Genomic DNA, 26,734 nt, shown 5'->3' on the forward strand with positions numbered 1-26,734 from the left:
GTCCTGGGTGAGGATGGAAATTTCAATTGTACGATGAACGCCTTGTAATTTTTGCGTCAAAAAAATGTGGTCCAGAAAATTTTTTATGCAAAATTAGTCGCTTAGGCGGGGGGGTGGTCATTAATCCGCCTCTGGCGCACGACATGGTTGATTAGAAACATCATGAGAAAAACGAGTTTGTGACGCAATTTGAAGTTTTTTGTTTGCATTTAATATTAAAACAAAACTACGCAATTCATTACCCTGTATTGCCACTCATTCCCTTCGCTTGAAGCAGCGAAAAATTACCCGCTGCAGGTCTGACGCATGATTAATCTTTTCTGTGTCAGATATAAGCTCGTAGCTACGCAGCCAAAGCTGCTCATAGCGAGGTACCTTACGAAGGACGACGCGCATTTTATGAGGTTCTACCGGATCAACTTATAAAGTACTGATTTCTTGACTGGCCTCTGCAAGGGATTGCATAATCAAAGACTGCAAGAATGACTGAAGGAAGACTGAAGAAAGACTGCAAGACTGCCAGAACCAAAACACAATTTTTTTTTTAGACTAAACTCAGTGGATGCCGGCACCGCGATGCAAATGCACGAATTATCCGACCATGGAGCACAAATTTCGTAGAAAGGAATATTTACTGCTGAGGCGTTTCATATCACGGGGTGTGACCACGCTATCCGCATGTGCAACGTTGATATTGAGTCATGACCGTTCAAGTTGTGGTGAACATAAAGTGCCCATGCCAGTATTTTTTTTTTCTGCCACGCGTATCCTTATAGAATATATATCTTGTTTAGCGCCAGCCGCGTGTTATGATTATGATTTGGTAATATAATTTTGTTTCATTGCCCTATAGCGTCCCTACTGTATTGAGACTAAGTTATTCATCCCCTCCGCGCCGTCAGTTTCGTTTAAGCTTTGTTAGTCTTCGAATACCAGCTGAAAAGAGGAGTTGGTCTCTACGGAAAAAGAAAGCCAAGTCAGGCTCTTGGCAACGAAATTAAGAGTATTTTTCTACTGCTCGTGTTTGCTGCAGAAGAAGGCCGCAGGAAATAATCCCCAGCGTAAAATATGCTATCAGCAAGTTTACAATCGCGCGACCGTTGAGTAACTCACAAAATCTGGATAGATTCCCGCCGTAGTTGCCCGCGACCCCAAGTATTTTGAAGATGCGCGGAACGCAACGGCTAAGCATTAATGTATGCGCCGTTTCGCAGTTCCGACTGGCTGTGTCATCGCTCACTCCACTCACGTAGCGGCGCGCGGTCTAATAAAAGAACAGCGGCCGGCCGGGAGCGGAACAAAGCGACCTGAAAAAGAACACAAAGGGCTGCTGGCAGCGGCGCGTACCCACACCCTCTCGTTGTGCACTACTGCGCTACTAAGTACCGCTGCCGTTCGCCGCCGCGATCACGACACGACGTACTGTTGGTCACGTGGTGGACTGCTTAGTCACGCCGCCTGGCGGCAAAAAACAGAAGCACGCAAGGGGTGAGGACGAAGCAACTCCTTTCCTCCGTCCATCGCTGGACAGGAGAGAGCGGAGAAGAGTCGTAGGAGGGCATCACGTACGTGGCGCGGCAGTAGTCCTGTTAATGTGGAAAAAAACTGGGGACCTGATGTGTCGAGATTGATGACTATGCTCATGTGCCTTAAATAACAGTGTGTGGTGTAAGCCTAATTACTATGAGCAGAGACACTAACCTTTCCTGGCAAATTACTGAGCAGAATGGCTGGCTAAGGCACAATAACTAGCACGAAAACACGAAGAAGAAGAAAAACTTGAGGGGATACTTAAGCTCGCCTTAACGGCATGACGCGATAGAGTTATTGGGTCCCACTAGCGGTCTGTGGTCCTCTTTTTGTATCATTTCGCAGACACGGATACTGTTCTTTATTCTACCGTCGCATAAAGCTTAAACCCTAAGAGTAAAATGCGATAGGATTAAAGGTCCCCCCCGCGCAATTGCTCCTTCTCTGTCGCCTAGGTTCTGCCTACATGCATGTATATGCGAAACTGGCCATTCTCTACATTCATAGATCGCGGGAAGTACCCGTAACACTCCCGGCTCAGTGGTGCAGCGGTTAAGCGATGCGCCACTTTCCCGGTAGGTGGCTGTTTCAAAACACAGACACCGGTCGGTAAGGTTTGCGGACCCGAGCAACCTCTCGCAGCTTGCCATTTATTTAACTGCCGCCTACCATAGTGGGCAGTTTGCTCGCAATGAAGTGCAGGTTGTGATGGCGTCACAAGGCCACGCGACCTAGGTGGCTGGTGAGCCACCTGCTTTTCCGCTCACAACACAGACGACAACGCATTTTCTGCAGAAGGGGGCCTTAACTATATCGCATTCAATGGGGTTCTCAGTGGCCGTGGCGCTGTGAGAATCGTCTTAACTTGACCTTTGCGTTTCCCCGCAAACTGTCTCAGCTATTCAACGAGCATTAACTCGCCCAACTCTTCCTTTTTTCTTAGGAGGACTATAAAACGCTATTCCATGAGCGCCTCACACCTGGTCATTGAATACCAAATAAAGGTATTCGTTGTTTCAATGAAGCGAATACCCCAGAAGGTAGTGACATCCAACAAAAGTCAACGGAATGTTATAGAAACCAATGAACTTCAACTTAAATTGTTATAAATCAGTGGCATCGAAAGGACGTCAGAGCGGACGTCTTCGACTACACATAGAATGATATCCCTAACCAGCCTCATCTGGTCAGTAGTGATTTATGCCTCTTCTCGCGTATACGCGTATATTTGCGCGCGCCAGAAGTAATCGCTGTAGAGTACTCACAAGTTCGTATGGCTGCAGCTAACAAACGAAACCGTTATCCCAACCAACGTCTTCATCTAGCATGTGAGCAAATTTAAAATTATGAACCACTGAGGCCCTTTCCAATGAATTCCTCTAAGATGAAATTATCGTAGGAAAGCAGAAGGTAGAATCATCTAATGAGAAGTCAATGAACTGGCTATGGGTCAAAGGCTAAAGCCTGGTGCCTAAACACCGATCTGTACAGCTGTGCTCAAAATTCCGTAAGCTAGAAGGCTTGCTGTTGGTCCATGTAGTGTGGCACTTTTAGCCTCCATAAAGCTCCGAAGGGCCAGAAGGATAATGGGGAGTGTTACCCGACGCGTAGACCTGATTTGACCGCGCGTTCTTACGGACATGTTTCAAAAATTCACACGCGACTTTTCTTTAGGGCTGATAGCGCTCGAATGTTTTTAAAGTACATTTATTTCAGATTATTTCAGAAGTAAGCTCGGTTAAGCTTGGAGGAGCGTCGCGCGAGCTGCAGCCAATGGAAGGAAGCTCGGGTAAGCTCGGATGATCGTCGCGCCAGCTGTAGCCAGAGGAAGGAATTTCGGGTAAGATCAGAGGAGCGTCGCGCCAGCTGCAGCCAATGGAAGGAAGCTCGGGTAAGCTCCGATGGGCGTCGCGCCAGCTGCAGCCAATAGAAGGAAGTACGGGTAAGCTCGGAGGAGCGTCGGCCAGCTGTAGTGAATGGAAGGAAGCTCGGGTAAGCACGGATGATCGTCGCGCCAGCTGTAGCCAGTGGAAGGAATTTCGGGTAAGCTCGGATGTGCGTTGCGCCTGCTGCATCCAGTGGAAGGAAGCTCGGGTGAGCTCGGAGGAGCGTCGTGCCAGCTGCAGCCAATGGAAGGAAGCTCGGGTAAACTCGGAGGAGCGTCGCGCCAGCTGTAGCCAGAGGGGGAATTTCGGGTAAGCTCTGAGGAGCGTCGCGCCAGCTGCAGCCAATGGAAGGAAGCTCAGGTAAGCTCCGATGTGCGTCGCGCCAGCTGCAGCCAATAGAAGGAAGCACGGGTAAGCTCGGAGGAGCGTCGCGCCAGCTGTAGCGAATAGAAGGAAGCTCGGGTAAGCACGGATGATCGTCGCGCCAGGCGCAGTCAATGGAAGGAAGCTCGGGTAAGCTCGGAGGCCGTCGCGCCAGCTGCAGCCAATAGAAGGAAGAACGAAGGAGCGTCGCGCCAGCTGCAGCCAATGGAAGGAAGCTTGGTAAGCTCGGAGGAGCGTCGCGCCAGCTGCAGCCATTGGAAGGAAGCTCGGGTAAGCTCGGAGGAGCGTCGCGCCAACTGCAGCCGAGTGTAGATCTAGAGAGGGTGTGAAGCTCGAGAGCGAGAAGCGCGGTTAGGGAACTTACAGGTGCCAGAAAGAAGAGGCGAAGGATGAAGTCGCTGTAGGAACGTGCAGTGCAGCAAGCGATCAATAATGGATGAAGCGGCTCCTTCGTCAGATGACGAAGCAGAACGGCGTGCACGAAGCAGAACAGCGAAGACAGTATCACCTGGCTAAACGGGATGCGGAAACAGATGAAGTGACAGAGTGAAATAAAAGAGCAATGATAAAGTCACCGGAGGAAAATGCACTAGAGAGGCGTGTAAAAGTGGCTTCAGAGACAACCGAACTGAGGGAACGGCGATTCGAAACGCAACGAGCAGCTCAGGCGCCTTATCGCAAGACGAAATCCGAGGAACGACTGCAATAAAATTTGGGTGCGACTCGAATTTTCAAGCTTATAAAAAAACTAAACAAATATAAACAAGCCTAAACAGGAGCAAATCTTATAGCGCGCTTAAGTCGCATTTATATTAACCGGGAAAATCAGGGGCGAAGTGTTTCGTCAAAATAAGCTTTGTGCCTCACCCTACCCTTTTACACCACCCCTTTTTTTTAGCCTCAGTAAAGATATATTGGAACTGCGTATTACTGAAACAGCGTCAGAAGTGAAAAGGCGAGCATATACACTTGAGTTCAATGGTTTGCACGTCACTTGAATATCCTGAACAACCATGAACACTGAAGACGTACGCAAGTAAGCAAAAACACTATCAAGTGAGAGAGAGAGGAACTCTTTAATGGAAAAACAGAGACTCTAGTCGACGTGTAATTACGAAAACACTACAGAATGAAGACGTGTGAACTCCACTGTATTTTTTTTTTTCAAATGTCACTGTAGTCATTTCACTTCTCTGTTGTTCGCAAGATATTTAACCATTAATATCACACCAACTAGCCCATCTTCGCCAGCGGTTAGACTTCAGTAGACTGCTCAGGAACTGCCACGATTCTGAAGCAGGATTATCTTTCGTCACTTCATGGTGCCCAGCGTGGTGCTTCCCCTCCTAACGGGGGTATTTTACCTCCCGCACACCGAACGATAAGGAGAGAGAGAGGCTACACAGCAGCGCTGGAAGACTGCGAAGGGAGAAGCGGCAGCAGCAGCAGCAGGAGCGGCTAAAGTCCTCGCTCCAGAACGAGTTTCACTGCAACGCCGCCAGAGGGACAAGCATTCCTCCGGCATCACCGGCTGCTAGCTTCGCCGCGTGGCCGGCGTTCCTGCCGCTGTTGTTGTTGCTGCTTTTTCCTTTCGTGCTTTTCGTTTGCCGCCAGCGCGGCGAAGGCCACTGACTCTCCTCCGCTCGGCCGTCCGCACGTCGTCCTCATCGTGCTCGGCCGCCGCCGAAGTTGCAAAACTTCAGACGACGCAGTCGGGCTGCTGCGAACAAACAAAAGCGCCAAAAAAGAAAAGAAAAAACAGGGAAGCGCTGCACGGAAGTCAGTCCTCCCATCCCTCGCTTTGCTCGTTCGCCCGGCGGGACGGGCTGCAGCAGCAGCAGTAGTAGCGTGCGTCGGCACCGCTCGGGGGTCCGTGCGTGGTGCTCTGCCGCAGGCAGTCGGGACGGTTGCGCGAACGACAGCTCTTCTTCCCAAGTCGAATTGTGAAGATCTCTGTGGTGCGCCACTGGATTGTGTGCCACAGCCCACTGGATCAGACAACTACCGCTCCGATCGCTGGATTCTTCCCGAAGCCAGCTGTTGCCGCTGCGGCTGCTGGGAAAGGAACCGAGATTATCGGCGACAACGCACGTGAGTCACGAAAACGTTCGTAACCATGTTCACCTTACTGCGGGGCAGAGTCTGACAAATGTGAGAGAAAGCGTACGTTATGGTTGATCGTGGGCTGCTGGGAACAGTGAGCAGCGCTGCTCGTGACATCTGTCAGAGTGTTCTGTGCACTCTTTCGAGCGGTAGGAAATTGAACGCGCGGTATGGCTTTTTCTTAGGGAGTAGCGTGTAGACTTATACACGTATTCTAGTTAACGTGCAAGCGCCGTTAATGCTTAATTCGGATTTTTTTTTCTGAAAAAATAATTTTGGCTCACTCGTTTCCTGTGTGCCATAACCTGTCTTTTCCACAACGAAAATACTGACTTAACGGCTAGCTTAAACGACAATGCCGCCGCCTTTTGTACTTCAGTTGCCGTTCTTACTACGCACAGAAAAACTACGCACTGCTCTTAGGCAAATACTATGCACAGAAAAACTACGCACTGCTCTTAGGCAAATTAGTCGGTATTATTTCCAAAGTTCTCCGCCAGCTGTGACGACAGAGAACGAAGCCCGTGTTTTCTGGAGACTTCGCGGTGTGTTTTTATTAAATTAGCGGTTTGCTATGGAACTTCCGGAATTTCTTTACGGGAGATCCAGGAACTCTGGCATACGAGCTCAGCTGCCGCTGCCTAAGTAGTCTTGACATAGTTTATGGGAAGCTCGCGTCATTTACTGCGCGCGTTTGGGGCGCCTGTGAGCGGCTCACAGTTTGCTTCCAGCACAGCTGCTTCTCTTCTGGAGAGCAGCAATGCCTACTGGGAAATCAGGTGCAACGCGTCCCGTAAAGAAGACTTCGTTCCTGTTTTTATTTTGTTCTACGTGTTGTACTTTTTTTTTCTTGCCGGCCTCTTCTTTCGAACGTTAAAGGTCACGAGTTTGGTTTATGTCACGATCTACTGCAGAAAGTTCCTTTTCTCTCTCTCTCTCTCTCTCTCTCTCGGCGGGTTAGTACTTGTTTGGGAAAAGAACTTCCCCTAACGACGTTCAAGCCCCTGGGTGAACTCAATCGCTCATTGTTTTATCCGCAAAGCTCCAATCATTTTCACTTAATTTTTTTATTTAATTTTATCCTCCCTCCAATATAATGAATCAGCTACACCGTCCACTTGGTTCGAAGAGTTTTCTTTCGCCATTAGTCCTCCACAAATAAACGCGAACGTATGTCGCGTTTCATGATTCATCCAGATTGTGGCGTGGCATTTGGTTTCGCGTTATAAGCAGCGAGAAGACAACGTCCTTTTACTTTGCATATTTCACCGTATTCAAGAGCGTTGCCGAAACGAAACCAAGTCTCTTAATCACAACATATCATGCCCAATGCCTTTAACACTCTGCTCTGTACAAAGAGGCCTTATCGACGAGTGCGTGCCACGAAGTTCATACGACATGAGACGGGAAACTCAAGAGATGCACGGGCAGGACAAGGCACTTAACGGTAATGTTGAAACCTTCGGACAAGGTACTTAACGATTATGTTGATGCAGAATGAAATCCTTAAACAGGGCAGTAGTTGTGCGAAAAGAATTATGAGGAGGCGTGTCAATACCATTCCCAGCTAGCATGTCGAAATTTAATCAAACATTGCGAGGAAAAGTGTGCGTACAAGTTTCGACATCTTGAATAAGTTTTTATGCATTGCAAGAGAGCTCGGATCATTATGCCAAGCTTGAGGAAGCAGAGGTCACTGTCAAGGCAGCGCCACGTATCTTGTGACATTATTTATCTAGATGTTCGCGGGCGTTATGCACGATTGCAACTGCGGCAGCTGCAAAGACAAGACAGTAGCTACTGTGATGCCAAAACACCTTCACGCACACATGTTCCAAAACCACTGGCTTGCAGCCTCTTATGAGCGACTTTATTCATCACAGTGCTAGCCAAAACAAAACTTAAGTTTTTCGTAGGCAGAAGCAACAACCACTGCAGTACAGGAATATTAATCAATTACTTCTGATTTGAAGAATGGTTGTCTTCGTGGGAAACTTTCAGGGTAGGAGATAACAAGTATACAAAAACAACTTCTAACAGCACCCAATGAATTTAATGAAACAATGGAAACTTGACGTTTGAGCACCTTCACGCGGCAAGTGCAAGGTTCGATCCCCAGCGCTTCCTGCTACCCAGTGTCTTGCCAGTGGGTACAAGCTTTCCTTGGTGTGGTAGTCAGCTCCTCTAAGGCGATATATGTCGTAATGATGGGTCTTTCGGCCCCACCTCGTGTACACCAAAAACGCTTAGTCGTGGCACATTTTGGCCAAGCTCCCTTTGGGAAATCGCCATCATCATCGGTTTATTCATGGGAACTTAACAGCTTTAAATACGCGCAAACAGGCACATTTGGGTGAGAGCTTGCACTGAGAAGCCTATAGCAAGGAACCCCAGCCAATCTTCTGACTTGTTTAATAGGCGAAAAACAGTAAACAATAGAAAATCTCAGGTACCACTGTACCGCTGAGTTTGTTTCCTCTGCTGTGCCAAAGGATCGTTCTGAGCGGCATCAGTGAGCTGTGCTTCATGGAGCAAAACCATCTGTATAGAAAAAAACCTGCGAGCAGTTTGTCCCCAAACGTGTGCATTACTAAGAAAGCACAAGAAGACAAAATCATGACATATGACACAATCGCCAACTTACAGCTGTTCACTGGTTATTGAAGCGGGGTATTTTACATAGACAGTATCATAATCACAAAAATACCGTCATGCATGCACATGAACATTTACATATTTGGGAAATATGTTTCGTGTTTGGACAGATGATCAACCAGCAGGCGTCAGTGTTAGCATCGTCATCAGTGTCCCCTCTGGTCGAGAAAAGTGCGAGCCCAGTAGGGGCACATCTAGCACAAAAGCTTGCTCGTCTCTGTCTGGGTCAGTGAACACGTAGTCTTGCCCCTAACGTTATACCGCAGAACAGTACGCTGTGTCGCTACCTTTCCTTCGTGCCATCCAGCAGTTACCGATGCCGAATACGGGGTTGTTGGGCTTGCACTCTACTACAGCAACCAGTGTTGTTAAACACGGTCGCGATCGTAACCACGCGTGTTTTTGGAGCCAAACCGGCGCCACCCCGAAAACACAGTAGTCCTCCACGACGAGCTTGCAGTCAGCCAGGCAAATCATATACCCTGCGCGCACTCAGGCTATCCGTCATCTCAGTTCACCGTGTGAACCGTTGGCGCTGCCTCTCCGCTCTTTCGAAACTACACCGGCGCAGCTGAAACCACTCAGCACCACGCGACTGCCAGCGGCTGAACAGATCGCCGAAGGACGCAACCGCGGGGCGGCGCTGCAGCAGCCGAGAGTGTCGCTCGTCTTCGTGGTCGGTGTCGCGCAGGCAGTGCAGCGATGCCTGTGCTTCCCATACCCTCGCCCGATTGGTAAGCGGGACGCCAGTGGCGGCCACGCTTCGGTGCCTGCGCCGTCTTCCGAAGGGAGCTTGACACTTCCTAGTCATTATGGTCCCAAACGAGTTTTTCGCCTCTCCCTGCGGGCTCCCATCGTCGTCGGTGCCCGAGCACGTTGCGTGCTCTCCCGGCTGCTGCTACTGTGGGCACCGCGGCTTGTTTTGCTTCCCCTAGAGAAGGGGGGCAACACGGTGCAAAGGCCACCACGCCGAGCAGAGGAGCATGCATGGGCGCCGTATAAAGCGCCTGCGAGCCGCTCTCGGTCGAGTTACGCAGTAGTCCGGAAGTGTGGCAAAGCTGGTTGTTGGTCAAAGGGCTGACGTGAGTGCGAGTCAGCTTTTGAGGCCCTGTTCGCGGGGCTCAGGTTTCGCAGGCGAAAGGTGCTCTATTTATGCGCACGCCGTCTCGACTGCAGCGCGCTTTGTGTTTTACTGTTCCCGGTAGGGGGCGGGGAAAGCGCGGAGCTCGGCTTCGTTCTCTTTTAGGTGTGAAATACAGCCTTTGGAGGACCGATCGCGCCGGAAGTGCCCAGCTTTGTAAAGCTCGAAGGTTGTGAGTGAGTGAGTGAGTGAGTGAGTGAGTGAATGAGTGAGTGAGTGAGTGAGTGAGTGAGTCATGCTTGCTGTAAGCTCTAGTAGCTTGACTTCCAAGAAGCTTTTGGCAACAACGTTGTGAAAAATTAATGTAGTATGTAAGATAGAATTCTACACTGGGGAGATTCCAGTGACCGTATGAAGTAAAGCATGGCAGATCGACTATTGTCTCAGTGGGCAGAGGAGACTGCTTAGAACCATCGACCGGCCAAACCTCCCTCGACCAGGAAAGAAAATTCGTTCTGACCACCCGTGGGCACCTCCACTGATGATAATAATTGTGGCAAAACGGCGTAAACAGCTTACGCAATCAGGAACTACAGATAAATACACTCTCTGTTACAAGAGCACTCCGCGCAAAAAAACTCCTTCACGGAATGTTTTCGCTAATTGATGAAACTCCTTATTGCGAGCTTCCATTTCCACCGACTTTTATCCGCGGCTGATCGTTTCACGCTGCCTGATGATCATCACGCGAGTAGACGCGGCTGCCAATGGTGGCTGCATGCCATGCACATCAATTGTGTGGCGCGCGCATGCAGGCCCGGCAGTAAAAGGCCCCGCCGCACATTGGCGCGCCGCTGATTGCAGCCTTGCCAACAATCTCCATACAATCAACTTCCTCCCGAACCGTCACCATGACCGTGAGCGGTCACGACTTGATGGCTTCATAGCGGCGTGCTAAGCATTCCCGGCGTTCTTTCGCGACGAGAATAGACGCCGGAAATAATGCCGCGCAGCACGAACACGTATACACGGGCATAAGAACAATACCGAGCTAAGCGCAATTACGTCGCTATTTGGCCGGTCCCCACGTGTTAGGGTCCTGTTAGGCCAAGCAACAGTGCCCGCGGGGAATTGCTAACAGCCGCAGGTTATAATGTGACCGTGCAAGGTCAGGAAAGTGCCGCGGTCATCTTCACTGGAGTACTGCCTGCTCACCTGGGTGATGAAGTGTGAGACCCTGCTCCGTGCAATTACACCCAATCTGAGGCAAGGGGCAGCTCCAACATACAGGGCTGCACGAAGAAGCTCTCAGAAATATAGCATACAGTGTATGTCAAAAAACCTCCTCTTAGAAGAACTGAGGATTGGGCGAGTCGGTGGTGATCCGTCGTACTAAAACCAGCGCTAAAGAACACAGAGTAGAGACGAGACGCACTGAAGGCGTTTAGTGTGTCTCGTCTCTCCTCTGTCTGTGTTCTTTTGCGCTGGTTTTGAATTCGATGGAGGTCCTCTTAGAAACGGGCCGTAAAAGAAGGAAACGTCCTCCGTGTAAGTGAGTGAGTAAAAACTTTATTGAAAGAAAGTGTAGATTCGTGGTCATTAAGTGAGGTCCAGAACATGTAGGTCTCGTACCGCGCAGGCCCACTCGACAGCCTTGACTTGAGTGCCTCGGTCGTCGCTGACCTTTACTGAAAGCCACGCGTCAGGTGAGGGAGCAGCCATGAGATCTGGGGGTGGGGGATGTGCTTTACAGTCCCAGATTATGTTGTCTAAAGTAGCTTTTGCACCGCAGAAGCGGCAGTTAGGGCTGGAGGTTGTAATAAATATGTGCGAGTACACATTTGGGTTGGGGAAAGAGTCGGTTTGTAGTCTTCTCCACGCCACCTGCTGCTCCCTTGGCAGGGAGGGGTGCGGCGGCGGGAACTGCCTACGTGCGAGTCAAAAATGGGTGGTGTGGTCGTGATAGGAGGTTAGCGCTTCACCGGTTGCCTCCGGGTTCGGACCGTCTACTGCTCGGCCGGCTTTAACTCGAGCTTGTGCGTTGGCGGCCTCGTTTCCGGGGTTTCCGGCGTGCGCCGGGACCCATACCAGGTCAATGTCTCGGAGGGGGGATGTGTCTTTAACATTTTCCAGGATATTTCTGGCCGTGAGTGAGATGCGGCCTTTGCAAAGTTCGCAATGGCATATTTGGAATCGCTAACGATGGTAGTAGCGTCCGTAAAGGCGATAGCAGCTTCTTCCGCGGTTTCCGCGTTCTTGGTGAATACTGTAGCGGCCATGAGTGGAGTGGCCGGGTCCGGGTCCTGAGGATGAGATACCCCACAGATGGCGAATCTGTGGGGGCTGTCTTGGTAGTTGGCTGCATTGACGTATATGACGTCTGGAAGACTGCAAGCGTCGATGCAGAGCTCTGGCTTTTGCTTCCCGCCGACCCTGTTGGGTTTGCGGTTTCATGTTCTAGGTTTTCCTCAGAAGGATAGAGGAGGAAAAAGCGTCTTCTTTTTACCCATTTTTGTTTAAGGTGAAAAGGCTGTGCTGGTGTTTCCGCGTTTTCACGACACAACAACTTTACGGGCAAGGGACTAGTATGTCGGCACTTATAGTTTTGCTTCGCAATTTAATTTTTGAGGCAATAATTAGGACAACCGCTATTGATTTCGATGTACTGCATACAACAGCATGCCATGTACGACGGTCAGGTTGAATTAAATTATCTTAGAGCAGTAGTTCGAGCTAAATACATGATCACCACGTCGATATTGTCTTACGCTTGCGATGTTACCGTTCTAAACCTAACAGGTGGAACCCCAGTCACCGTGCTAACAGCAAGAGCACAACGCAGGCAAAAACATCTTATTTAAACCGCTTGCGTCAAAAGTTCCCAGACCACAACGTATTCTTTTAAGTAGCATACCCGATAATTAAAACGCCTATTAAGCTACTGAGGTCCTCATATGTGAGAATGATGTATAAACCTATCTATCCCCTGCAGAGGTTCTTGAGCTTCGGGGGGACATGTGTTAGTGACCCGCTAGAAGGCTGAAAAGCAGACCATGTGGCCTGATAACTTTTGACGCACCGTGTAGAAACGTCTCATCACGGAACTTGTTCAAATACATTCATGTAACAACACCCTGTTCCGATATTGCTCCACACCGTCTATAAAACAAGGACACGTCCGCCCGGTAGCCGCAGTCTCTCTGACGCAGACTCCCCTTCGCAAAGGTCAGGCCCATACATGCGCGGCCGCGTTCTGGTGGGTTTCGACCTCCCCGATCACAGGTCGCTGCGTTAACTACTGCCATCCTGTACCACGTATTTCCTGCTGGACCGCGCTTCACCTCCGAACCCAGTTCTATCCCCTTCCTCATCCTTCCGCCACCCGTGCTCGTCACACGCACCTGCTCATCTTCTCCGCTGCCGCATAGTTTCGCTTTGCACCGTCTTCTGGGACATCACACACTGGCGGCCCCTGTTCGCACTGAATCCAGGTGTGCGCCACTGCTGCACACCTCGACTGCTGTACGTCGGTGCTGAATTTCACGGTTCAGAATACTACTTCAAATGCGGCCAGGAGATTACAACGCTATGACATGTTCATCGCAGTGAAGAGTTAGCGGGGAGTGCTTGAACCAAGAGAAACGTTCAGTTCCAGTAAGGACGGCCGAAACCAAGACTACGGCGTTATTGGTGCGCGAGACATTGTAAATACCGGCTGATATATAATATCCTTGAAGTCATAACAACGCCAGCGTGTGTCGGAAACGTGGCATCACGTCAGCTGGCTGTACTTGAATGCCGTCTTTCCATGTAAACATGTACGAGGCTTTCAAAGCAGTAACAAAATCATTTATCGACCATCGCTTCGCAGGGTGTCTATGGTACGCCCTCAGAGCTCCTGTTGCGAGCCTTGCCCCAGTTTATCGTGGCCACCGTTTAATGAACGACTTGTATCGAGCGGCCCGCGTCTACGTATTCGCGTTGACTCCCGAAGCCCGCGTTTTTATTCCGCGGGGTGATAGCGAAACAATGATATGTAGCTGTGGTCGTAACAGCACTCGATGAATAAGCGGTGCAACGTGGTATTACGAAGCCACACGCGGTCGTTTCGGGCGAACCTGTGTTCGCGTAACGAGCTTGCATGATTTGATAGCATGCATGGCAGCGGAAAAGCACATAAAGACTTAATGCGTTATCCCTGGAGTATAACATATCGATTACACCTGGCTGTTGCGGCAGTTTGTCGAGGCTGAAGTGCGGAAACGCACGTGCAGTGAAATCTGTATGCGCATTAAATGACTGTACGAGTAATAAATCAATCGGGAGCTCGCCGATACAACGTCTATCATGGTCCTAACGCTGCCCGGGAGTGGTTTTGCTGGCTCATTAAAATTCTGACCTGGTATCTCAGAAGCGTAGCGCTAACAGTGCGGTGGTGCTGTCAGACGCCGGTCTTGATCTGATTAAAGATGTGTCCTGTCGCTTAATCACATGACTTCTTCTACATGCCCTCGCCAGCATTTATCGTTCGCACATTCGAGCTAGAGGTGCGAGTCTATCTCAATGTTTTATTTTCTTTTGATTGGCCTGGGAAACTTTGAAGGTTATTGCTCCCTAAGAGCAGAACGGCAGTTCACAATACCTTCATTGTGGTCGAATAACAACCAGAAAGACACAAAAAGACACGCTTTAACTCTGCTCTTATCCTACACTGCCAATGAATATTGATCTATTTGTACAGTCCTGGACAAAATTTCACAGGATGGAGGCTACGGAAAACAACTGTTTCTGCGAGGTCAGACATACCGGTTCGCTGAAAAGCCAGCATCAGGGGCCATGCATGCTCCATCCGCCAAATGAATGCGCACTTGTTGCTGTTGCCTTAGTGACATGAACATTACTCGATACAAAGGTGATGAACAGCATGATTTTTTTTATTTTTTTTTCCTCAAGTACATCTCTTAAAATGTTTTCTATGACCGCACTGTACCATGTACAACGTGCTAGACCAACATCTGACACTGTCTTTAGCAGAGCGTATACGTATCTCTTGCCTAATTACACAACACAGCGGGTGGCGGTCTGCTTTTGAGCTTGAGGTCGCGGATTCGCCAGCCGTGCGGGAACCCCCATGGGCAGACATATGGATACAGGCTGAGTAACACAAAGTGCTTGAAATCAAAACAGACTACTCCATTGCAGTATGCATCCCTCACAGCTCAGAGTGCAATTTTCGAGAGCAAATATATACTGAACAGACCTGCGCACAAAGGCGACAAAAGTTTATTGCTCTCCTACTTTCCGTTTCATACATCAGGTGCAACGCTGTGAAAGGTAGGGAACTAGTCAGGACGGGAAAATAAAGGGAGGCGTGTTACTCCGCGCTTGTTCTGTGCCCATGTGATCTATGGCACGAGGAAGCGACAGCGTGTTGTCAGAAATAACAGTGCATTCAATCAAGATCATGACAAATGTGTCACGTGGTAAGCCTACAGGCAAAGCATTTGCTACGTTTCGCTCAGCGGAAATAACGCACTACTTTCTGGTCGCGGATGCAGGCGGTGCAAACAAGAGCGCCAGCTTTGACAGCGTTGCGCATGATGTTTGGACCGTGCCGCGCGCCGGCCGTAAGAGGGCCAGTGCCCTCCCCGTTATTAAACGGCAGTTTTCGTTTGCGACGACAGTGTCCGCCTGGCGAAAGGAAGAGCAATCGTCCGAAGAGCACGACACGTGGCAACAGGGGTGCCTGTCAGCCTGCTCGCGCATATAGGCCGACGTTGTGCCGTTGCGCGCGTGGAAGAACAACGCGTGCATGGCAGCATACGCACGCAGTGCGCGCCGCATCCGGCAGCGAGGAATGCGTCGGGTCGCCCGCTTCCTGCGGTTGTGCTCGCAGAGCGCAGCTGCTGCTGTTGGTGCTGCGCTCCCTCGCCACCACTGCGCATCGACGCGCTGGGGTTCAGCGCTGAGAGAGGGAAAGCTGTCGCTCGCGTTATAGCACAGCTGCGCGATCGAACCCGTATACGAAGTACGTACAGGCGCGTAGTACGCTATTTCTCATAGGGCAGCATTGTTTTTGTGTGTGTTCGTCTTCGACTTAGGATACTGGACTGCGGGGATCAGGCGCCATTCATGTGAGTCACGCTTCGGGTCAGTACCGCGCGCGGAGTAATCGTTAGCGGGTTTGTTAGTTTTTATCGGGAATTCGAAAGACGCGGGCGCAGGTAAGCGGTGACATCTGTAGTGGCTGTACATATGTACTGAATCGGCTACGTCGGTGGCAGTCGTGTTTTACTATAACAGGGTACTATTTTGTGAAAAGAATGTGGCCAGTTGTAGCTTAAATTAGCCAGCAAAAAATGTAAATTAGGCCAACGAAACTTCTGTGTATAGTGCCAGAGAAATTGATTACGTTAAATGGCCCTCATTTAATGTGACCTAGTGACAGGGAGTACAGACACTAAAACAAAGTAAGACAGCAGGCATTCAGGCAAAAAAATAAAAGTGTAGCATACATGCTTTTGAAATAAAAAAGGCACCTTGACAGGTCTTATTTTAACAACAAATTGAAAAAGCGTTGATTGTAAATATTCCCTAATGTTTACCTCTTTACAACGCTCAAAATTACAGTACACTTTTGGCCATATTATTCGAGAATTGTGAGATCATACCCCCGAAATAACGCCACAGAAAAAGACATCCTCTAATGCGCAAACTTCAAGCGTCTTCTGTTCTCGGCTGACATATCTGAATACTGTTCAATAACTTCGTCGCATGGTTTGGTACAGAGAACTTAAAACGTTAAAACACAGCGGCGCTCGGGACTTCAGCTGATGTAGCAATATCCTCTCCGCGAATGCGCATATGTCGGGTGTCCAATGAACTCACTGCATATCCGGTATCTTGACTACTCCCTGCGCATTTTGATACTTGGCTTTGCCAGCTTTTCTACGCTTCGTTGCAACGCAGCGGCGGCAGCTGCTTGATGCTGAGTCATCGCTCGCTCGGCACTTGTCGGTGCGGGAATCAGTCGTGTACTTCTTTTTGCTCGCGCTGTACCCTTGCTATGTGGCAAAAGTGCGCGAGATACTTTTTTCTGTCTTTTCTGTCAGAAAATAAGCGAAAAATGGCCGTGTTTTCTTAGTACCGAAAATATTGCATTGCGCTCCTATAGAGTGCCTCATAGATGCATTTATAGGGAAACGCCTGAAGTTTCGGCCTCTATAAGAATGTTGCAGTGTGGCTAAGCTGCCACATAAATCAATGGTGATCACGAGTTCAATCTCGATCGTGGCTGTTGCACTTTTGATCGCGCAGACATGCAAAGACGCGTGCGTACTTAAACAACTGCAGGCGGCAAAGATCCTCAGGTGTCCGAGGTTAATGCGCAGTCCTTTTCTACAGCCTGTCTCAGAGCCCATAAGGATGTTTTGGCATGTAAAATCCAAGAAACCATTATCATGCGGCTGAGCAGACATTAATAGAAAATGAAATGCGGTATGCATAACTGTGGGGGCAAATTTCGCCTTACTGCATCGTATTAGGCAGTGAAGGATCTTCTCACTTAGGTAAACAGGCTGCGCGAATACAGTGGCGTTTATTTGCGAGGAGTCTGTTACACCCTTCGTTTGTAATGTGTGTCGGAACAGTGTGCGGCGGTGCCGAAACTCGACACGGTAACGCCACAAGCACGCGCAATCCTGAAGCCAGTGTATTTGCTGGAGCGTCGTCTATTCAAGTAATATAAATCAAATAAATCGTATACACCAAACGATGACACGTTACATCTCCATCTTTTTTTTTTTGTGAACTTGAAGAGCACTGTGCGCGGAAAGTTACAACTACGTTAAAGCATTCGTAGACTGCGCATGAAACACGCGTACACGCGTGCAATTTTTTTTTCTGACGTCATATGCTTCCCTGTCTGTCCAGAGCCAATAAAGTGCAGTGCTATTTGTTCTCTTTTGTTCCCATCATGTACATGGTGCTATATATATATATATATATATATATATATATATATATATATATATATATATATATATATATATATATATATATATATATATATATATATATATATATATATATATATATATATATATATATATATTTATATATACAGACAAGGTAAATTAAATGAGGGGCCCGTTTGACAAAGGGAGCCAACAGTCACGGAAACCAAGGTGCATGGGGGAACGTTTAATGTGTTGTGCTTATCAGTGGGATAATATTACTTAGATTAATAAATCGCTTAAAGAAAATTACTTATAAAGCAGCAGAAAAAACAACCATGCCGCCGGTGGGATCCGAACCCACGACCTCCGAATATCGCGTCTGGTGCTCTCCTTCATATATATATATATGACCGTCTGTCAGCTGGTTGTTTGTATACGCAGCTGTAAGAGCACGGCTGCGTAGGCTATGAAATAACACCTCAAAACAGAAATATGTGCGGAGCTCCACTTATGAGGTCACAGAAAGCTGAGACAACGCCGGCCTCCTTCTTCGCTCCTATTTAGTTTTCTTTCTGAATCTGCGTTGTCCACATGCACCGCGATCACAACGTAACCTTCGAAAGGACCAATGGCCGCGAGAGATTATCGGAACTGCTGTACCGTTCAGCGGAAGCTGCGTGCCTGGTATACCTTGAGACGCAGCGATCTTGTCGGGTGGCGTCAACCTTGGAACGGGCGCGCGTTGGGCCACTTTCACCGCAAAGCGTCTTTTAACCACGGCAGCCGCCGTGCAAGAGAAAGTCGCCACTCGAGGCGCTTCAAAACGGAGGCCTACCGAGCTCGTAAGGTCGACATCTCGCCGATAGTGCTGAAAGGCTGCGGCGATTTTCGCCTCGGAGATTGGCAGGATTTTCGCGCTCTGCCAAGGACCACCCCATTTCCAGCCAGCCTCAACGATGTCCTATCATCGAATCTCTGCTATCTTAGCACCTGATAAAACGCACGTCGGTGTTTAGCGCGGTGTTCTGCGTTGCAGATTTCCAACTGCGCTGCAGATAACGATGGGCATTGATGGTGGGTCCAAGCAAAGAGAGTTTAAGTCGCCCATCAGCTGTGCGCTCATATGCTAAGACTCCTGGAATGGTGTTTGATATACTATATCTCGATACGCTTCTGCGGCAAAATATTGCGCAAAGTGTTCTTTTGCCGCTCACTTGATGCCGAACTTTGGAACTTTGCTCTGGGTGTACTTCTGGTAAGCTCTTGTTGTAAGAGTACTGTACTACAGTGCAAATACTGTATGCCAACCTTTCCGTTTCTTTCTCAACAGCTTATTGCCTACCTGGCTTCTTCTTCTTCTTCTTCTTCTTCTCCTCAAGTAATATGGCACATACCCACGTGGGGGGATTGGCCAAGGTATAGGGTATCCCCACTGGGGGCCCGCCACTCCCAGTGCGCACACGCTGATTGGTCCCGACGCAGCAGGCATGCGTGCAGCTGCCGAGTACCTGGCGCCATCTGGCGCAGTCAAGGCAATCTGCGCATACGTACTGAGGGTGGGCGGGTTCCTGGCACTCCGGTAACGGCAACTGTTAACAAGGTATCCTAAAGATGCCTCGTACCAAGAATTCGAGACAAGCGCTTCTAGTTCCTTTGGCTGCCGCCACGTGGCGCACGGCTTTGAACATTCATAAATAGCGTGACGTCATCCGTGACGTAAGGAAGAAAGGGACTGACCGAGAAAGTGCAGAACAGAACGCGATAGCCGCTTTGTTTATGGACTTAACTGTAGCAGAGCGCTGTCCCGCAATCCTGGCAAATGCTGCCCGAATTCTGACGGCGAAAACTAAGCCACTGCGCATAGCTTTCCACGACCATCGTAAAAGTGGGCCATATTTTCAAAGCGCACGGCAGCATTAGCGCTACGGTTACTTTTTCTCATTGTTTTCGTTTAATTATACAGGCGCACGCAGATGAGATCGTAACGCTATTAGTAAGCGCTCAAATATTATTGCATATAGCTTCTCCTGTCTGTCCCGGTCATCTACGCCAAGTTTGGGAGCCGTGTTGAGTTCCATTTCCGTGTGATACAATTTCAAATGGCACTCGAATTTTTGCGCTCAACTTTCATTATGGTTTTATGGGGTTTAACGTCCCGAAGTGGCTCAGGCTATGAGGGACGCCGTAGTGAACGGCTCCGGGAATTTCGACTACCTGGGGTTCTTGACCTCATCGTAAGCAAACTTGAGCGCTCCTTCACATGTACCGCTAAACTATCTTACACACGAATTTTTGTTTTTTTGTTGTTGTTGATTCTGCTTGTTTGTTTTCCGTTATGACATCCTCATGAGCGGTGACGGTTAACAAGTGGAAAGGAGCACTCACGCTTGCTTCATTGCTTGCTCTACGTTCCCACGCATTCTCCATACACACTTATTTTGTCATAACAAATGCTAAGAGATTACGTAGTTACAGCGCAATCAACGGGTGTCCTTAAGAAGTAGCTATCGGTAGCCAAGCTCAGACTTAGGTACGGCTGAGCAACTATGAAGCTTTGGAGGTTTGAAAGTTGTTAATGTGCCGTAATACCTTTCTCAGTCACCGTGCGGAGCTGTGGCTACAAAGCGCCTCAATGCCTCGGGAAGGAAAGACTGCACGGTCGCGTCTCGTGGAATGTCTCCCTGTGGAAGGGCACTGCCATGGAGCCTGCACGAAGCGAATGCTGCCCCGCTATAGGGCTGACACGAGCATGAGGCGGCAGGGCAAAAAGAAAAAAGAAAAAAAAAACTAAACAGAGGTGCAGGCGCCACCGAAGTGAGCGGCACATGCTAGCCGAGGTTCGCGTAAGCACGCCGCCCGGCAACCGCGCCAAATTCTGAACGTGACCTGGCAGCTGGAATCACGGCAAGGTCTCCATCGAGGAAGTAGCGAGCGGTTATTGTTTCTCGCTAAAATGAGCCCCCTGCCCAAGAACGCATGCACTGCACTCACGACTTGGCTGCCCCGTTCCCCCTTCCAGATTCCTTGCCCTTCTTTCCTCGACCTACGTCATCCACCGACGCGTGGTCTGCCCTCGGGGGTGCCTGTGTTTGTTCGCTGTTTTCTTGTACGAAGCTTCTGAGTCCCCCCCCCCCCCCCCCTCATTTCTTTCTTTTTTTTTCTTACCAGCCAGGAAGCATCTATTTCTCTCTTCTTGAATATCGCATAGCCGGTGGGCTGGTTTTCAACGAGTATACCTGTACGAACACATCTCACTAGCCGCTTGGGAACCGGTATCCTCAGTGATACTATTCTTCCGGTACTTTTTTCTTCACACCAAGTATATATTTCTGCTTTACAGTTTAAGTGCGTCAGATATTGTAAAAAGCAAAGAAGGTTGTGAGATGGGGGTGTATAGCAAGTGTGAGTAAGCAGTATTAAAAGTCAAACTAACGCCTTTTAGCCGCCCCAACTATCATTTCCGGAAGGTTATCTGTATGAGTCGCTTCAGGCACTGGTCCTTACGGATGCAAAACAACTTGAAAGCTGACCGGAGTCCTTGAAATCATATTGTTATCATGTAATCATCGTCCATTCCTTCTTCTGCACTTACGCTGCCTTCCATGTGTTATACGTTTACTGCATACAAATTGCCACACTGCTCACACTCTGCCGGCGCTGGCATGCGGCCAGGCGGCATGACTTGGCTCGTGACAGAGCGATCCGTGTGTTATATGCATACTTTAGTAGAAAGATGACTGACGCCAACCAGGTTATTTTTTCAAAAACACGACGTTTCGGGACCGGCTCGGTCCCTTCTTCACGGTGTGACTACGGGCGAGGCGTAGCTTGGCTTTTTAAGCCCTCGTGTTGAATACCTCCGAGTCAATGGCCGCAAACCATGAATGTAAGACGAAGGAAGTGTCCCCAGGGAGCGATTAACATTCCTTCTTGTCTGTTGTATTTGCCACGACTCGAGCAGAAGCCTCCTACTAAATTAATTTTCCCAACCAGACAGGCTTCTGTCAAATGTTTTATTTTGAGTATATGCATACTGCATACATAGTGGGATATAGCTCGCAAGTAGGCGTCAATTTGCCCGTCTTGAAATTGCACCGATACATAGTGAGTGTGAGCATCAGGCGCTCCTAACCAGTTACTTAGACATCTTGTATCGGCTCAGCCATTCCAGGTTGATGCCTAAAGCGCCAGGAGTGTAGAGGAAGTACCTCGACCGCGTCGGTAAGATCTCGCTGCACACTTGTCCAAAGCGGAGGAAAAACTCAACCTTCCAAAGCGTTACAAAGCGAGACATAATGCGCGTCAAACTCGCTGAGTACTCGAAGCGCGATTGGCATCGGATGGGGACCCACAGCCTCAAAGCCACAACCTGGCGGCACGCTTGTCGCCCATTCAGAGAGGAAAACGCAGCGGCGCTCCGCAGGTGTGCTTCCTCCATCGGGGTGCCACTCAAGTCGGAAGAGCTGCTCGCAGAGGGGCCATTCGTGCTGCAAAATTCCATCCTATATTCGGAAAAGGGAACACCAAAAGCTGCCACCACCAGGAAACGCGCGTCCATCTCCAACGTCCGCGCGCTGTCCTATCTACCTTTCACCGCTCAGAGTTCGCCGCGGTCAGTTCTCCCTTGTCTCGCCGATAAGCGCGCGTATCTCTCCCCAACCGCTGCTCCACATTATCCGTGCGGAAATCTCGTTCGGCGCCTTTCCTAACAAGGCCCTGTCGGTCGGCGCCTGTCGCCCCGTCACTTGGTTTCCGGCTTTTCTCTCCTGCTGTTTCTAGCCTATTTCTTTCCTTTCCCGAGGCCCCAATGGAGACGCGCATTCCACGCACTCTTGTGGCACTCGCACAGCCCCCCCCCTCCCCCCTCCCCCGTTAGGCGTAGACACACGGCTGGTCGTCCCCAAGTTGGCTGCCGCCTTGGCGACGACAACGCGACCTCCGTTGCTCATGCGCCCTTGCCAAGGACGCAGACGGAGGGCGCGTTCCTGATTCTATTAACGCGCCCGTCCCCGTAGCCCGGCTTGTTTCCTTGTGGCGAGCCACGCCTCGTCGTCACCGGCGACCGAACCGGTGACCGAACCGGTGACCGGGCGGGTCGAGTGTGCGATCCGTATATGCGGCGGGTCGCCTCTGCGCGCCTTAATTAGACGACCGTCTTTCCGACCTTCTTATTCTTTTTAGCGTTTTTATTTCTTTCCTTGGGGAGCGAACAGGGATGTAAATCATGATCCGCTTAGTTTTTGGAGGAAGCAATTTCTCAGATATTCAAAGAGTGCCGATGTATGGAAGAAAACAGACGCACAGACGATGTTCGCAGGGCTTGTTAGACATTTTACATTATTTGATATGTAGGCCAAACTAAGAAAGAAAGAAGCATTTGATATAAAAAGATGTGTGTCCTTTGTTGCTTCTGAACTTCTCCTTTTATGCAGTTTTCCTGCAATATGCAAAACCAATGTACCCACCGTTATGCTATTTTCCATCAAATTGTTAGATTTTTATATTCAAAGCGATAAATTTGTAGTGAGAGCGACGGAGCATGCGCTCTATTTTCTCTTCTCTTTAGCTTGTTTTATTTCGAAACTTCAAATGTCCAACCAACCGTTTCGTCTGCGCACATCGTCATGAATCTTAACGAAAGAATTCACCGAGAATTTAAATGCCAAAAAGTGCCGACAGCCATTTTCTTCTTTTTTGTATTTTCACTTATTCCCCCGGCACTGGGGGGAAATGCATGCGAAGAACCTTGACAAGTAGCAGAATACCTTCTACGATATTCGATATGTTACACGGGTTGATTAGTCACTGTACGACATAGAAACTAAAATCACCCTCCAATCACTAGTGCACAATGAAATGTTCAGTACGCTAACTGCTAACCTCTTCTCTGACCAGCCTAAACCTAACCATTCATGCGATTTTCATTAGTACAGCACCTAAATAAAAAGTATAGTGCGCTTTGGCTGCCGGTATATGACAAGAACTGCCTCCAAGCGGAAGGGTTATGAACCAAAACTGCAACGGCAATCATTTGACCGTCCAGACTATTTCGCTGTAATTTCCAAGAGCACTCGATCCTCTTCCAGTGGGAAAAAGAAATCAGGTCTGTGCATACAAAAATGTACCGCACCTCACAATTTGCCAACACTGTGTGGAGCAAACAAGACGCCCATAATCGAACTAGGAAAACCGTTTGCTCTCGAAGGCACGCAAACAAAAGTCGGGGCACGCGTTTACAGCGGCGGTAACTCAAAGCAGCTACAGCTCTTGGCGTTCAACTGCGCACAAAACTGCGAGCATTTCACCCGCGGCACGAGGAAACGGCCGGACGAACCCACTTACCGCATCACTCGAGCGCATCTGCGTGGCCGCGTTTCGATACTGAAGGAGGGAGGCCCCGTGCAGGCAATTCCCCCCCCCCCCCCCCCTCACACACCCCTCCGAGGCCTCCGGCTGTCTCGTGCCGGTTGCGAACGGTGGCCCGAATTTGACAAGAGGTGTTTTCATATAATGGGCTGCGCTTGGCGCATGCGCTAGAAAATGGTGGTCGCAGTGTGCTCGGGTGTCGCACCGTAGTCAATGCAGACCTTGCACTGGATCACAGGTTAATAAGGTATATCGGCGTTATTTAATGGGCCCGGAAAGGTCAGCACATGAGTCTGCTGTAAATTTATGGATCAACGTCATGGACGCGTAATTGAACCGGCGACCTGCGCGTAAGCAACAGTGTACATTTTCCAATTTCGTGGTTGCCGCGCCAGGGTGGTCCTCCAAGTGTAGACACCCTGCCAGGTAGGGAAGTGTGTATAGAAAGAAAAAAGAATGATGCTATTTAGCAGTGGGTGTGGTGGTGGCCTGTTTAGGAAAAAAACTAAACTATGTCATGCGGAATCTTTTCAGCCTTAATGGCTGTCCTTTCTCAGCTCACGACATTTGTGCTGGAAGTTATAAGAACTCGCTCTGTTGCACGCCCTAATTTTTTTCATTATGTAGGGAGGAGTGTACATCTTCAACACTGACAGTAGTACAATGACACTGGATGCGTTTAACAAAAAATTAAAAGGCTTTGGTGGTCGGCGATGGCATCAGGCGATGGCGTTTTAAGGGACACGCGTGAAACGGACACAGAACAATTCCATTTATTGTTCCCGGGAAAAAAAAATGAATTCTCGCTCTTTCTGGCTATGCTGACGTTTATCCGGCAGCAAGAGACCCATTTCGCGCCTAGAAAATCGGATTCGAAAATCTTCCCGCCCCGCCGCGGTGGCTCAGTGGTTAGGGCGCTCGACTACTGATCCGGAGTTCCCCGGTTCGAACCCGACCGCGGCGGCTGCGTTTTTATGGAGGAAAAACGCTAAGGCGCCCGTGTGCTGTGCGATGTCAGTGCACGTTAAAGCTCCCCAGGTGGTCGAAATTATTCCGGAGCCCTCCACTACGGCACCTAGTTCTTCCTTTCTTCTTTCACTCCCTCCTTTATCCCTTCCCTTACGGCGCGGTTCAGGTGCCCAACGATATATGAGACTGATACTGCGCCATTTCCTTTCCACCAAAAACCAATTATTATTATTATTATCATCTTCCCGCTAGTTCATTCAAACTCGAGACGCCCTTGCCGAGAAGGACGGGATGCCACCGTTTGGAAGTGAGCGGCGGTGTAGCGTAGCCTCCGGGATCCGTGAAGAAATTCTGTTTCGACGCAAGCATTTAAGTTGCGAAATCGGCCGACGGTGGCGCCAGGTGTTTTGTTTTTCGATCCTTTCTAGCTTACGAAAGCTCCATTTTCGGCTAGAGTGCTCCCTTTGCGAATAAGAAAGCAATATTCGTAACGATACAGGCTAACTTCTATTTATCTGCAGTGTCCATTTAAGCAGCGCTTACATAAGCTGAGCCTTTGTTGAAGCAAATAAACAGAAATGGACCCTTTCTCACCTTTTCATTAGGCGAACTATTAGTTTCGGCTGATGCCTCGCATGCGTAAGGTGCGGGGTTCGATCCCGAGTGCCACGGGTACCCACCAGTGATACAGTGGGTGGCCTGGTGCTCGGCTTCTTTACGGTGTAGTGTTTTGGAAATGGGTCTTTGACCCCACATTGAGCCGAAGAAAAAAACCTGGTGCTATTGCGCTCTTTGGCCACAGATGCCCTTGCACCATTAAAATTCACAATCACCATCATCATCAGTTTCGGCTCGTGCATGGTGAAACGGAAGTGCAGCAAGGGCTCCACCGTTGAGGTGGAGGTCAACGCGAAATGTTCGCTCGGAGCCTCCTTGGCGTTGCTTACTTCAGCCCGCACGCGCCTCCGCATTTTTCTGCTTACGCATTAGAGCTTCCCGCACAAAGAGGTAGACGGAAAGGAAAATAGTGAGAAGATGTCGGCCACAAGGCGGCGCAATTAGATAAGAAACACTTTGCGACACATAGCAAAGTGTGTCAGCCTTCCGCTGCGCAATACCAACCGAGTAAAAGAAAAACGATGGCTTCAGAGATCCCGCGCTCTTTCCTCGGGCTCCCCTATTTAAATAGCGGCACACGGAATACGGTCACCTCTCCTTGCTCTTGCGCATCCTTCGCGCAAGCGGAGCCTCTTGGAAGGCTACGCGGCTTGCGTCACATCACCCTTGAGGCGACCCAGTCGCAATCACCGCTCACCCCGGTCTTTAGGGAGGGCGTCGCCGTCCTTGAAACCAGCCCCGTTACGCGAGGCAGCCGTATGACGTGTGTTGCGGTCGTTCTGCACACGCCCCGTATAGGCTCGGCACTTAAAAGACACGAGTCATCAGCGCTTGAAGTTTTCGGGACAGCCGGCCTCAGGCGGCAGCCGATTCGAAGGTCACCAAAGCAAGCCTGAGCGAGCTATCTAAATCCGGCGAATTGCTTTACTTCAGCCGAGCTTGGTGCGTCTTGAAAACACTCATGTCTAAAAAGCACACTTATCTTCTCGATACATGAGGAAAAACTAGTCATTCGAGCTTCTCCACTGAACATCAGAAGACTCGTTCTCTACCCAGACATGGAAAAGAAAGAGCCCGTTTGGCCCAGCCATGTGCGGGTGCAAAAACATTTTTTGACATTTTATATATACAATCTGCAGCCCTTCCTGGACTTTGAGTAGAAGCGCAGGATTTATCAACGGTGG

General features: G+C 49.5%; 1 protein-coding gene across 2 annotated transcripts in view; it reads left to right on the forward strand.

Annotated features, from left to right (window-relative positions):
• The first annotated feature begins 5,607 nt into the window (after positions 1-5,607).
• The window catches only part of LOC144125610 (uncharacterized), a 281,500-nt gene continuing 260,373 nt past the window's right edge, over positions 5,608-26,734 (forward strand). Inside the window, exon 1 of one of the 2 annotated variants that reach the window (XM_077659139.1) lies at positions 5,608-5,891. The gene's annotated coding sequence lies outside the window, so the exon portion shown is untranslated. Of the gene's footprint in view, positions 5,892-15,659; positions 15,774-26,734 lie in introns of those variants that run through there. The other variant, XM_077659140.1, reaches the window with a different exon arrangement.

The sequence above is a fragment of the Amblyomma americanum genome, chromosome 3, assembly GCF_052857255.1.
Source record: "Amblyomma americanum isolate KBUSLIRL-KWMA chromosome 3, ASM5285725v1, whole genome shotgun sequence".
NCBI classification, from domain to species: domain Eukaryota; kingdom Metazoa; phylum Arthropoda; class Arachnida; order Ixodida; family Ixodidae; genus Amblyomma; species Amblyomma americanum.